Here is a 13,626-nt window from a genome sequence, read left to right on the forward strand (position 1 = left end):
ACATTCTCCCCCTTCTGAGTTCTCCTCATCTCCCATTGTCTGCTTAACATGTCTGTTTATGACAAGGTCTCTACAGTAAAAGCCTTGCAGAAAACATTTGTCTCCAGATACTCACTAGAGGGGAGCCACAGTACTGGTCACACTGGGTCTGGTACCCAATGAGCAAAGGGCCATGCAGCCAAGTATCTGATCCACCTGCAAGCAGTCTCTGAGCAGATGATGACCGTTGCCCTTCCAAACCACACCCAAGATGCTGGGCCTAATCACAACAGGTCATGTAAACCGGGCAGGCAGTGTTGGAGGGAGTTTGGCAAGCTATAGCAGCTCGATTTAGTCCTGATAATTTGTTGTCACAAGTTAGGAGTCATTTCTGCCTCCTGATCTTATGGGGACACATTCAAGATAAGGTACAGCTTATCTGCTCAGGGGACTATTTCTTAGTGTTCACAAAGCTGCAAAACCCCTAAGATACCAAATGGCACTTGCTGGCACCAAATACCCTCTCTCCAGCTGTGGATTGTATTTTGTCACCTGGACCCAAAAGAGTGCTACTGGTACTTAGTCTCACAAAGATCCTTCTAAAAACAATTCCTTCAACTTCTGTCTGTAGTCTTTAGGTCCACAGAGGCTAAGAAAACTAGTCCATGGGGTCAGTAAGGGTAATGGACACCATAATAGCATTAGTTACCACATTTTGAGGCACTTATTATAGGTCAGGCACTATTTTAAAAGCTTTATACATATTGGCACTTTTAATCCTTTCTAAAAACTCAATGAAGTTAGTACTTATCATTATCCCCATTTTACATGTAAGGCAACAGAGGCACAGAAAGGTTAAGTAATTTGCCCAAGGTTACTTGGCAAGTAAGTGGTGAAGCCAGCACATAAATTCAGGCACCTTGACTCCAGAGTCCATGCCCTTAGCCACGATGCTCTATTGCCTTTCTGCGCATAATGTCCTCACCAGTGACAGATAGTCTCTGTCTCTGACTCTAGCCACCTAAGCACAGAAGCTTACTTCTCTTAGGTCTCCTTCCTGCTATGCACTTCAGTGAATGTAGTTTGATAATATGCGGGCCACTGATTCTGCATGCAGCCAGATTATGAATCCAAGATCAGGCTGAGCTAGGCTATCCTGCTATACTGAATTGAGACCATGCAAATAAAGCATCCCCCCAAAATGTTTGGTGCATATCAGGCTCTCAAAAACATTTGTTTGCTAGATTGTTAAACACAAACAAAAAGAACCTTCTAGTGCCTAAGTAAACCAAAAGAGAAGATAGCTGATCAGCAGAGAATAAAAGCCTCAAGAAGGTGGGAGTAAGAGGATAAGTAGGTCACTTTAGGTATTCCCTCTTACTCCTTTTTCAACTCCAAACACAGATAAGTGCTATGGGTAAGGACCATTTGAGCCTCTCTCAGACTTGAGGTACAATCTATGTTCCCTTAAGAAGCTTTTTTTTAAAAAGATTTTATTTTTTTCCTTTTTCTCCCCAAAGCCTCCCGGTAGATAGTTGTATATTCTTCGTTGTTGGTCCTTCTAGTTGTGGCATGTGGGACGCTGCCTCAGTGTGGTTTGATGAGCAGTGCCATGTCCGCACCCAGGATTCGAACCAATGAAACACTGGGCCACCTACAGCGGAGCGCGCGAACTTAACCACTCGGCCACAGGGCCAGCTCCCCCTTAAGAAGCTTTAACAGAACAAATGCAGACATGGAAAGAAGGTGGAGAGTGAAAAGGGAATGACACAATCAGCAACAAGAACTGTTCTGTCATACAAAGCCAGCCTCCACCACCTACCTTCTCTAGAGTTAAAATACTTAAACCTCAGCTTTATTAATCAATTGCATCTTAGTATAATTGATCCTTTCCAAAAGGAGAGCTAGCTGCCAGTTGGTCCCCTGAATAGTGGGAGATAGTTAAGGGACCTGATGATCTAACGTTGGAAGAGAGAGCAACAAAAGCAGTCTTCCCAGGCTTGATAGTCTTTATTGTGCTGGATGGACAACTGCCTCCCATCACGGGGACGGCTGATTTCTTCAGTGGGTACAATAGGCACAGTGCCTGAGGCCCACAAAAATGTTTTGCTTTCTTTTAAAATCAGAAAAAAACATGAACTCTTAGGTGGAAGAAAAAGTTTTAACATAATATTAATATGTTCATCTTTATACCAATACAGTCATAGAATATAATTTTTAATATTTTTTATGGAGGAAGCAGTCCATGAAGGCAAAAGTGCCTAGAGCCCATGAAAGTCATAATGTGGCACTGCACCCAGGTTGTGTTCCCAGGGAAGCAGACAGTAAGAAAGAGGTTAGCATCCAGGATTTTTGTTTTTTAAAGTTTATTTTTTTCCGTTTTCTCCCCAAAGCCCCCCAGTACATAGTTATATATTCTTCGTTGTGAGTCCTTCTAGTTGTGGCATGTGGGACGCTGCCTCAGCGTGGCTGGATGAGCAGTGCCATGTCCGTGCCTAGGATTCGAACCAACGAAACACTGGGCCGCCTGCAGTGGGGCGCACAAACTTAACCACTTGGTCACAGGGCCAGCCCCTACATCCAGGATGTTTTTAAGAAGTGCCTGTGGTAGCAACACTTGTAGAAAAGCAGGAAATGAAGTGAAAAGGAACAGAGGGAAAAGCTGAGCTGCAAGGCAGGCTCAAGGACAGACTCAGCCGGCTCCACAGGGCGCTCTGGAACTAGAATGGCCCTTCAGAGTTGTTCCCCATTGGACTGAGAAGACAGGCCTTTTTATTTCCACAGCCGGCAGTGGATATGGGAAACTCCAGGAAGAAGTGTGACCTGGGGTGAGGTGACTCTCTGCAGCTGAAGCAAACCTTGAAGGGGCTGACAGCTGGAGGCTACCTCTAATCTCACTCCCAGTAGCTGAGCAGTGAGTCCTTACGTGAAGGAGCATCTGGGTGGTGCCTCACAGCTCTCACAGCACCTCTTATATTCACCCTGGAGGAAGCGTCTTTCATGGTAAGCAATCAACACCACCTCTGCTAGATGAAAGCAGGGCCTAGTGGCATTACAGCCCCACTTCCTTCCAGTCTGTTAAGAACAGCCACAGAAAAGACATCATAAATTAAATCAAATACATTATGTAGCGCATTTATTTTTATCTCTGTCTATAGCCCTTGGGTTATTTTTATCACCTTTTAAAAAAGAAAATTCAGCTCTCCCTGGTCATCCCATCAATTTGTCAAGTTTGAATTCTGAAATCTATATATCCAAATAAAATTTACACCCCCTCCAAGCATAGTTTTATTCCCACATAAAATTTATGTCAGCAGTGTTTTGCCAATATGGCTACCATAAAAGTTTTGTTTAGACTGAGAGAATGAGCTCTATACATTGTAGATAACGATTTCCTCAGTGCAGGACAGTCAATGATGTAAGTTACAAGATAGAGTACCCGGTTGCCTTGGGCATACATTTACTAGCATAAATGTGTTCATCTTCTGATTAGATAGGAAACAGGCCAGGTACCATCTTATTTACAATGCCTTTCTCACATCTATGTTGCATAGGTAGCATAGGTAGCAAAACCCAGAGAAGGGAGGAAAATCAGCATCTACCCAAAGAAAAGACTTAGTTGTATAAAACGTGTTTGAGGAAGGGGAAGAGGGTTTGCATTTGGGAGTCTGAACAAAGGTGGAGGTTTTAGGAAACATTACCTATTGATTTCTCCCCTGCAACTGGTGGAGGGGAGATCTCTTGCTAGATTTTTAAAAATCATTATTATTATCACCACCATTTCAGAGAAGAAACAATAAGATAGAAATACCTATTTTCTTCTTTAGTGAAATACCTGTCACTTCCTGCTTGGCTTCTCTCCTCCCTAGATTTGATTATTTGGAGATAACTTATGAAAAGCAATTTCAAAGTCTGTTCAGTACCACGCTCATTTTCCCAAGTATTCCTTTTAATGAGTTTTGCACATCCTGGGTTTCAGATTATGTAATCGTAGGCAAACTCCATGATCTGACTCTAGCAATTGACAGACACAAATTTGATTATACTATCCTGAATGGCTAGGGAAAGCTTTTATTCTTTTTGCAAACCCATAATTGCCTGAGCTTTCCTTTGCAGCTGCCTGCCTTTCGGCAACCCAGTTGGGTTTCAGTTTGCAGACTACTAACTCCTAATCACAAACTCCAGTTTTTGTGATGGTAAAACATCCATTCGACACTAAAACAAAATGGTAGGACCGTCCTTTCCCGTCATAAAAATAGTCCAAATACCAAGTCCTATTTCTACCTCACAAAGGTCCCTGTCTGGGCTTTGCATGGCCCACATGTTCTATATTAAGGAAATCCACTATAAGAGAATCCAAATTTGTAAAGCCTTGGAGGTAGATGATATTGGTAGAGATAGGTGAGAAGGTAGAAACAGACAGGAAATGTAAAATCATGTATTTTCTTTAAACAAGGGTTTATATAATAGCCCTCTCGAGCACCAACATGCCCCAAAGTCATACCTGGTACATTTAAGTGCCCCCACACTTTTGATAAGTTACTTTGTAACCTTCTGCTTGAGCCTTTCATTTCTTTTATATCTCTTTAATTTCACCAATACCATCCTCATCATAGAGCATGTAGAGTGGTCTGCACATAGCTGGTTCTCAATATAAGTATATTATTGAAAAAATGAATGAATGAATGTGTATTGAACACCTACTATAAAATGGAGTATAAATGGAGTCATGGATTGCTAAAAGTGAGAGACTATATGTGAAAATACTTAACACAGTGCCTGGCACTCAATACATGTTTTCACAAAGTTTACTTTTTCATGCAAAATATATTAGAAACATGCTTGATAGAAGAGCAGATTCAATCAGAACCTCAAATTTGATTCCTAAGATGCTAAATATTTTTTTCCAAAATATTCCCAGACTAACCAGTAAAACCAGGGAGCTTGCTATATGAGCATGAGTAATCTATTTGTCCCATATCTCAATTAAATTGCAGAAGATTGAATAATCAAGTTAAGAACACTTTAGTGACTGAAAACAATACTTGTGTATAGACAAACACACACACACACACACATACACACACTAATGAATAAAAGGGATAGGATTACCACTATAAATTCAAATTCAGAATTCAATAAATACTGTTTTCCACCTTAAACAAGAAAAATAAAGATCTTAATCTAAATCTTACATCAGTGGTCAGTTCCCTATATTCTCTTAGGAGGACACTGATTACACAGCACAAGCAGTGACCAGTGATATTCTAATGGAAGGAGAAAATCTATACAAAAACTCTAAATGAAAGGGCTAGTGTTGTCCTTTGTCCAATTAGCAGTAATTTTCTGGGAAGAATAGAGATTATAGAGAAAATGGAGCAAAGTGGAGCCAGCCCACTCTTCAGCCTATGAGATACCACTGACATCTTGTTAAGAAGAGTCATTTTCTGATATTTGGGGTTTCCCAGACTGTGGAAATGATATTTATGTATGTTCCCCCAAAGACTCTCGATTTTCTACAATACCTATTAAAATTTCAAGATAATATAACAATATTCAGAGACCATAGCCCATGTTCAGGTACTAAAATCAAACATCAAACAAGAGACAGATTTTCATGTCTGCTGATTCAGTAAACTGATATTTTCATGACCCTAAGATAATGTTAGCTAGTGTCTTCCCTAGCTGCAAACTTACAAAGATTGATGAGATAAACTTGATACTGGACCTTGACATTTGTAAGACTAAGTCAAGTCTGAAGCTTGTCAAAAGACTGACAGCTCCTCTTTAAAAATAAATTGCCCAGAATATTAAATGATGTTTTATGTACAGGCACATTCAATTTGATTTTTGCAATACTGTAGAAATTACCAAGCATGGTGTTGGAGAGTTTAGGGAAAAAAAACCTTTCAATCTTTATTGTGAAGTTGGATTCTGAACCCATGATGGTGGCTCATTTTGAAAAATCTTTCCAGCTATAAAGGTCTTAGAGGCTTCGTTAATAACTCTACTTTGAAAGCATAAAACATCTTCCTCTGGCCTTGAATCTAGTAGACTCTCAAAAAAAATGGTTGAAGTGTGCTGAGCCTTTGTCTCCTTTTCAAGATTCATTAGATGGGGAAACAGAGAGGAGGACTTCTTGGCTTCAAATATTAGAGAACCAGTAAGAAGCTTTGACACAGCTTTCCTATTGCACAGTGCAGTGGAAGAAGCAAACTCACCATGGGAGAAACAATATTGGAGCTGGAGATTTGGAGCATTAGTGCCAGTGTTGGTGAAATAGATGATTCTCAGTGGCAGCGCTCCAGAGCTGAGACCTGAAGCCAAATGGAAATAAGGAACATAGACCTCTGGGATGGGAATGGGAGAGCTCTGAACCAATCTAATGTTTACCTTATTGTGATCCTTGGACCACTGCATCAAAATCACCTGGGGAACTGTTAAAAAAGCAGATTCCTGAGCCACACCCAAATTCTACTGAAGCAGACTCTCGATAGGGGAAATACCTTGGAAACTGCAGTTTTAGCAATCAACTCCAGGTGATTATTATAAATATTAAAGCTTGGGAACCACTAAACTGGTGCTTCTGAAAGTGGGCTAACATCCCGAGGTATTGATCTTCCAAGGACTACTTGCATTTGATAAGGACTTGACTCATAAAGCAAAACCTGAAAATGGCAATGAAGACTGTGGAAATATATTTGAGTAGATGCATAGGAGTTTGGGAAGAAACTTCAGCACCACAGGTTTTCTTCTCTCCATCAACAGAGCTTACATATTACTCAGTGTATTTCAAATGCTTCTGCCCATTTCAGCAGGGAAGCTCAGGACTGTGACTGAAAGTAGCCACAACCATGGCCCTGGCCCCACTCACTCACTTAGTGCTCACTCTGAAAGCTTCAGGGAACAGATATTGGAAACTGGGAGAGTAGGGTCATTTATAATTTCTGGTTAACTACAAATTAAGCAGAATTTAAATTCAACCCCCAATTTGGAAAATCTTTCTAAGATGTGTTTTCTTTTTTGTATCTCAAAAAAGTCTAGACTGGTGAATATAGCTGAATTCCTCTTTGAGTACCCACAATACCTTTAGAGGGCCTCAGGGTCTCCTGAACATATCAGTGGTCAGTAGCACAAGATTATATGTGTATCAGAGATTGGAGACTGGGCTAAATTACTCTAGCCCAGTGAATTCCATGACAACATAATTGTTGGTTTTATTTTAATTAAAACAATTCTGAATGTTTTTCTATCCCCTATCTCAGCCTGTTTTATTACCATTTGGCTCTTTTTCCTCCAAGTGGGCTGGGGGCAGGGTACTGGGAAGGGAAAGATTCAGCACAAACTCCCGTAATTATGGGCTCTAAATAATTGCGCTTCAGTTAAAGAAGGACTTCCCTGTATCTGAGCTCTAATGTGGCTATCCTATCACATTTTGTCCCATGTTTCACCTCCTTCCCTGGAATATGAATTACACATAAAAGTCATCAAATACATTTGAGAAACACTAAGCTATACAAAGTTAACTGATTCTTTTCCTGAAGGATTTCCAAGAGACTTTATTATACTAATCTACATCGAGAATTCTCAGGAGAAAAATATAGCATGTACAGCATGCAGCATCTCACAAATTTAGATAACTGTCAATTCCTTTTATCATAGAGCATCTTATGTGAGTAGTTTCCCACCCCCACTCACATGCCACCTCAGCCACACAAACAAGTCCTGCTTAAATGTTACATACTCAGAGAGACTGTCCTGACCATTTTCTCTAAGGTAGCCCCCAATCCCACTCTACTATATCCCTTTTGTTGCCTTTATTTGCTCCCTAGTACTTATCACTACCCAACAAAAGTAGGGTTTTTTGTTTGTCTGCTTTTTCTCTCTCTCCTACTAGATCATAAGCTCCAGAGAAACAGGGGTCGCGTCTCTTTGATACAATTGCTATATTTCTAGTGTCTAGAACAGTGCCTAGCATACAGTAGGCACTCAATATTTGTTGAAGGAAGAAACAGACTAAACACCTGATGTAACTTCCTTTTGGTCACCTGATACCAAGAGTCATTAACCTTGAAACCAAATGGCCAAACCAGTATTACTGCCCAATATTATACAGACCAGTTAATATGTCTGCCAATTCTTTAGAAGGAGAGAGGTAGCCTTTCTCAACTCCTTTGTGGACAGATCTGAACTACGCCACTCTGCAGTGTCAGTTGAATTGTCACATTTTCCCAAATCAAATCTTTGAGATTTATTCTATCCTGAAAAGCTGCCTGAAATATTTCTGTGCCTTACTTTCTGGTACCATGTCATTTAGAAAATATGACAATAAGATGTTTCCATGTTCAGTAACAATAACAATTTGAAATACCTATACTGTTAATTTCTAGTGGCTAATCCTCACAAACTAAAGCCATCCTAGTATCGGAGCAAATACCCTACACCACATCACAGATTAGAAAATGCAGGCTTTTGGCTACCCTGGACTATGGGAATGGGTAAGGATACAGAACCAAGAATTACAGTACTTCATAAATAGAAATGAAGCTAGATAAACAAAGACAGCACAAATGAACTCTAAGAGTAAGACGGTGGAGTGAGGTTTGTTCACACAAAATCTGTTCCCAAAATTTAATGAAAAGAACAATAATAAACATAAATTACGAAAAAAAAAATAAGCGGCAATCAAACAAAGGCAGGCTCATACTCAAGCCACAATCTTTGAAAAATTGCAGCCAAGGGAAATGAGAAGTAGAAGTTTCTCAGAATTGATACAGCTCTCATCAAGCCACTCTCTCTCATGAATTAGTTCAGTGGAAAGAATGTGAGTGGCTAAAAATCCTGAAAGCACATTGAAGGGAAGAGATTTGGAAAATCTCTCAAGAAGAGAAGGCACTCCTTAACACCTCAGTATTGTGCCAGGATACTGGGGAAAATACAGGAAAGTCAGCACGGCTTCATTTTGGTTTTTGCAGCCTACGACACGTGCTGGAATGAGAAGACAAACCAATCTTAATCACCCACGGCTAATTTTTTTCTGGCAACAACTGAGAGCAGGCAGAGTAGAAAATAAACAAAAATTAAATACGACAAAATTGTTTGAAGGAGTGAGAGTCTCAGAACGGAAAGGCACACGGACATGCCCTGTTGAATTCCCCCCAAGCATGCAGGATAAGAGTACCGTGGCCAAAACCCAAAGGTTTCACATAGTGGTTTTTTTCTTTATTATTTAAGAGAGGAGGATGAAGTGGGAAAAATTGACTTCTGGCATTGATTATACTTGTTGAAAGGGAAGGTTCTAGGCTTCATCTTGAGTTAGAGGACAACTTAAAGCTGAAGGTATCTACATGGAATAAATGAAGCTGCCCCTTGTGTCAGTGGTTCCAAGTCCTAATTATGCATTAGAGTCACCACCTGGGGAGTTGCCAAAACATACCAATTCCTGAGCCACAGGCCAGACCCATAAGTCAGAATCTTTGAAGGCAAGGCCCAGGCATTGGTACTTAAAAAAAGTTTTCCCCAGGGGCCGGTCCGGTGCCGCAGTGATCAAGTTCACACGTTCTGCTTCTCAGCAGCCCGGAGTTCACAAGTTCAGATCCCGGATGTGGACACGGCACTGTATGGCAAAAGCCATGCTGTGGTAGGCGTCCCATATATAAAGTAGAGGAAGATGGGCATGGATGTTAGCCTAGGGCCAGTCTTACTCAGCAAAAAGAGGAGGATTGGCAGCAGTTAGCTCAGAGCTAATCTTCCTCAAAAAAAACAGTTTCCCCCAGATGATTGTGATGCCTAGTAAGGATAGATCATCACTGAACTAGGTGGAATAAATCCTGTTATACGCATTTTAACAAAATGACAGACAAGAAAGTCGGGATCCACCAACTACGACTGCCCTGGGGCAGCGAAATGTGACTAGAACGCCCAATGCCTAGTCCTCAAACTGAAGCTCTTAAAGAGATACAGAGTGAAAAGGGAGTGAAGACTTCATCACACTATATATAGAATTTCTCAGAGAAATCTTTAACTTAAACATGAATACAATAAAAAGATGTAGATTGACAACTCTGCAAAAAATACTACAGGAAAGAGAGAGAGACGGGGAGAAAGCAAGGGAGAAAAAGGAAAGAAGGAAATACAGATAATGAATCCATGCTGGAAGAAAACATTCCTCACTGAAGAAAAGAAAAATGTCAGGAGCCCATAGAGTCATTGAAACAAGACATCAAAGACAAATGATAAAACAATGGAATGAGAGGAATGAGATAAAAAGGGAGACTACAGAGCTAAGAAAACAAATTGAAAGCCAAAGTAGCATTATTGAACTATGAAACATATTATGTACCATGAAAATGATGAAAGAAGAAAGCAGAGGTCATGATATTAATATCAGAGAAGATTGAATTCAAGGAAAAAAAGTGTTTTGATAAAGGACACCATCCACAATGAGGATACAGCTGCCATAAATATTCATACACCAAATAACAGAATCAGAATACGCAGAACATAAACTACATAAAATGCAAGCAGAAATCTCCCAAAACCAGTGGTAGGAGTAGATCTTAACACATTCTGTCATCTAAGACAGATCAGGTAGGCAAAAAATAAGCAAGACTAGCCAGGAAAATTCTGAATGAGGAGTATAAGGGAGCAGAATTAAGACCATTATGAAGCTGCAAAGATTAAAGGAACTTAAAAATGGAGAAGAAATAGGTACATCAATGAAATACAATAGAGTCCAAAATTAAACTGATATACATAAGGAAATTTAGTATAGGACAAAGTTGGCATTTCACATCAGCAAAGAAGATACAGATAATTCAATTAATGATGTTGAAACATGTGACTGTTTCAGAAAAAAGTTGAATTTTTTGCTCACTTATTATAATAAAATAAACCCCCGATGGATCAAAGATTTCAACAGTAAAAAAACAAAAACTTAAAATTACTAGGGGAAAACATAAGGGAATTAATTTATAAACTTGAAGTTAGAAGCACTTTGTAAGCAGGATACAGACCTCAGAATCCAAAAAGAAAAAGACAAATAAAATTGACTACAAACAAATGTAAACCTTTGTTATTGAAAATGTCAAAAACAAAAAACAGACTGAAAAGTGTTTACAGCGTATATGACAAATGGAAAACTATGTTCCTTCATTTACAATAAGCTTGTACAAATCAATGACTAAAGGATGAACAATCCCCAAGAAAATCAAGCAAAGAATAGTAACAGCCATTTCTCAGAAAAAGAAATACAAATGGCCATTGAACACATGAAAAGATGCTTGACCTTATTCATGCTTAATGAAATGCAAATAAAAACAGTAATGAAAATGACTTTTTCAACCATCAGATTGTCAATAATTCAATAGCTCACCAAGATGAGGAATAATAGGCACCCTCATACACTGTTGGTGGAAATGCAAATTGGTCCCACTTCTGGGGAGGATAATTGGGCAATAGAAGCAATCCATGTATTCAAGAATAACCGCTACTGGCAAAGGGGCCACATAAAGGAAACCTACTTAAAATGAGAACCAGAATTTCATAGTAGATTTTTTAAGTTTAATAGGAATTTTGTCTTCAAAACATAAAAATTTACAGAAGTCTACTATACGTTATATTTTTTTAAAAATAAAGTTTTAACGCAACTATGCATGCATTGTTTGAACAATAAATAAATCAAATGTTAAATGTGGATTTCTTTGGTGTGACTTTTCTGACAAAAACAGCATGATAGTACAAGGCATCCTCATGATTTCACAACAGGATCATAAAAACTAAGTTTTACAAAATATTCAAGGGCTTCATCAATTTTCCCAATGACGTGTCTTGATTCCTGATATTCCAATTATTCTCTTTGATCTTATCCATCTTATCACTATCTGTGTGAATTTGTTGTTTTCCTAAAAAGTTAACTATGCCGAGTCCTCACCTGTCGATGGCTTTGTGGAAGTCAAGCAAATCTCCACCACGTTCACCAACTTCATTAAGTCCTGTGTCTTTTACAAAATTTGAAATTTCACTTTGCAGTTCATTTGTATTCTCTTTCCATTGTCAAGACTGCCAAAAACACTTATATGATGGGCAAGCATAGGCTTCAGTGTTAAGTACGGAGGAATGTTATGAGAGAAATAATTTCCAAAGTGGTCAATTCACTAAAGAATATTGTGCTCTAATGACTTTTGCTTCTCCATAAAATCTTGTAACTGTGGGGACTCAGATAATTAATCTTTGGATAATAATGATTTCCTGTTGCATATGAAAATTAAAATACATCTACCCATGGTACTTTGTCTAGAATGTTGTTTCCCCTCTTTACTTTGTTAACACCTACTCATGTTTCTGCAATCCGTTCAAGCATGAATTCCTCAGGGGAGCCTTTCCTGGCCTCCCTAACTGGGCCAAATGCCCTCCTGCAGGTTCTCAAAGTACCTTTGGAACATGTGTCATGCTTACAATTCTACATTTCTGTAATTTAATTAATGATCATCTTCCCCACTGGACTGTTTACTTCACAGAGGCAGAGATTATGTCTGGCACAGAATAGTCCCTCAATAAATATCTATTTAAGGAATGAATAACAACAAAGAACTAGAAACTACCCAAACGTCCATATAATGGAACACTGTGTTAAACAGTTATTAAAATGAACAAGGTATGTCCAATATAGAAGGATTTCCAAGATATATTAAAATTTAAAAAAGCAAGGAGATGCATAAGTCTATAAGATTCTATTTGTGCAAATTTACAAAGATTACATATGTATGCTATTAGATTCATACTATATTTTTCCCAAAGAAACTATTAACAGAGGTCACTTTTGGGAGATGGACTAGGAGTTATGGGATGGGGATTTTAAGTTTCCTTTTATACATTTCTGTACTGTTTGAATTGTTTTACCACATTCATGTTCTATTTTGTGTGTTTGTGTGTACGTGAGGGAGACTGGCCCTGAGCTAACACCTGTGCCAATCTTCCTCTAACTTTTGTATGTGAGATGCCACCAGAGCATGGCTAAATGAGCAGTGTGTAGGCCCGCACCCAGGATCTGAACCCATGAACCCCGGGCCCCTGAAGCGCATCACACAAACTTAACCACTATGCAACCAGGCTAGCCCCATTCATATTATAATTTTAATTTAATAAAAATGCATTGTTTCTTGACAGAGGGCAGAAGTGCTGCCCTGCAGAGTGAGACAAGAAGGTCAAAGTCCATGAAAGCAATCAGCAACTGGAAGCCATGCCGGAGTTGAAACAACCTACTATATTCCCTATCTTGGTTTGTGGCCCTCCCTTTCCCAGTACCCAAGCCAGAAAACCAAGTCATCCTCTACTCCTCTCTTCTTCTTAGCAGTCAGATCTAATCAGTTATTAAGTCATATTGACCCTATCACCTGGACAGCGTTTCAATCTATTCTCTCCCACTGCCATTGTCCTAAACCAGCTCCTCATCACATCTCCCTTGGACTACTGCAATACTCTTTTTTTCTTCCTGCTTCCAGTTTCCACTCCCACAACCCACCCCCTATCCTGCTGCTAGAATAGTCTCTCAAATTAAACCAAAACAGACACACAAAGACTAACAAACCAACCTACCTTCTCTGCTACTCTTTCCCATGGTACTTTACATTTCAGCCATCCTGGTGT

Source organism: Equus przewalskii, chromosome X, assembly GCF_037783145.1.
Source record: "Equus przewalskii isolate Varuska chromosome X, EquPr2, whole genome shotgun sequence".
Classification (NCBI taxonomy): Eukaryota; Metazoa; Chordata; class Mammalia; order Perissodactyla; family Equidae; genus Equus; species Equus przewalskii.